We start from the raw sequence: 1,926 nt of genomic DNA, 5'->3' as shown, positions 1-1,926 counted from the left end.
AAATACAAACGTGTAGAGAACCTAAAACAACAACAAAACAAATCATGTTAAATTTAGTCATTTTTAAAATACAAAAGACAACAAACTGTTGTTTTTTAGGTACATAAATAATCCTATTGTTTTCGTTTCAAACATATTTTTTGCTAAGTGCTGTCTCCTAGAGGTCTATTAATGCATACACACAATATATATAGCCCCTCACCCGCCATCCACCCCTCACTCCCCACCACATTACCCATGGCGGCCTTCTCTTGAACTTTTGTTATTTCTTACACATCCAATACAAACCAAACTCCTAGACTCCAGTAACCAAGCCCAGAGATCTATTTTGGGTCTTGGTTCTTTATAGATAAGTTAGCTTTAGGCATTTTGTATAGATCCAAATGCGTATGTATGTCCGTATGTTGTGTATAATCGCACTCAAGATCAAGTTTTAATAGTTTAAATTTCAGCGAATCGTAAATAGCACAAATCGAATGGAAAAGTTTAGCAACCTTAGATATTAAAAGAAGATATATATTATATAAATATATAGCATAGTCTAGTGTAGCCTCAAAAGTTAATATTATATTATGGGATGGGTCAAGGTCACAAGGCTCAAGCAACGTTTTAATTTTTATGTACGGTTATTCATACTCAAGCGAATGAGCAAATAAAATAAATGTTAATGAGAAATTTTTGAACATTCTGTAAGTTCTAAAATTGCATTTATAAAATATATATATTATACACAGGAAATGAAGGAATACCAAGGAACATAAATGAGCGTGTCGTTATAAAGGAATTGACTTTACTTAAACTAAAATAAAAACCAAACAGAAAACTGAAACCTACTGAGAAAAATTATGAAATGACTCTCTCACACCACACATTCTCTCTCTGTCTATCACTCGATATATATGATCAAATTAGAACCCTTTTATAATTCAGTGACACATTCAAGAATTCGCAAAACACAGAAAATTAAATTGAAATAAGAAGCAAATCCATTCCAAAAAAGTGCTATAAGAAAAAACGCATAGAAAACATAAAATTCCTACGAAATGAAAGACTTTAAAATCTAAGCCGTTAAAATGAAAGGGAAAATCAAGTAAATCATAACAAAACAAAAAATACGATAGTCACGATAAATCAACGATGATTATATACATAACAATAAATAAAGATATATGTATGTATGTAGTTATATATATACATATATATGAAATTTACACATGGCAAAAAAACATCTTATAGTACATTGATATTTGTTAAGGATTGTTGGAACCTGCAGTTTAAATTTGATTGAATTGTATTTCGGTATAAATTTAGGGAACGCTATTAGGGTAGAAATCATGTATGTATGTATGTATGTATGTATGTATGTGTATATTGTATATAGAACATTTAGCTGCGACTCCTCTCCACACAATTCCACAAAACAAGCCCCCAAAGCAAATAAAAATTCTAATGTGTAACCAAATATACTTCAATTTGATTTTCAAGTTTGGCATCCGTTAAAAAACCATTATTCACAGATCACAACCGAATGAAGAACTTTTAGTAAAATAAGACAAACTTTAGCCAGGCTAATTGTTGTATAAAATCAATACAATACATATGTAGAATAAACCAAAGGCAAAACGAAAAGTAAATAAAACCAGATTTATTTCCCCATGAAAACAACACACACCCCAAAAAATCAAAGAAAAACATAGCAATATAAAGAGGAAGCCCCAAAGAAAATAAAAAGAACCTTTAATGCAAGAAAAACTCGGTATGTTCTTATGAAAGTAACATTGACGAATTAACTTAAAGTTTAATAAAAATGGAAATAAATGAGAATTTTACATAATAAAAAACAAAACACAAAAACTGTATTTTAAAAATAACTGGATAATTTGTGTGGCTTTGGGAGGTCTTTGACCTTTCTGCATATCTGAATAC

Source organism: Drosophila guanche, unplaced genomic scaffold (genome assembly GCF_900245975.1).
Source record: "Drosophila guanche unplaced genomic scaffold, DGUA_6, whole genome shotgun sequence".
In the NCBI taxonomy this organism is placed as follows: Eukaryota; Metazoa; Arthropoda; class Insecta; order Diptera; family Drosophilidae; genus Drosophila; species Drosophila guanche.
Note: the sequence above shows the minus strand (reverse complement) of the source record.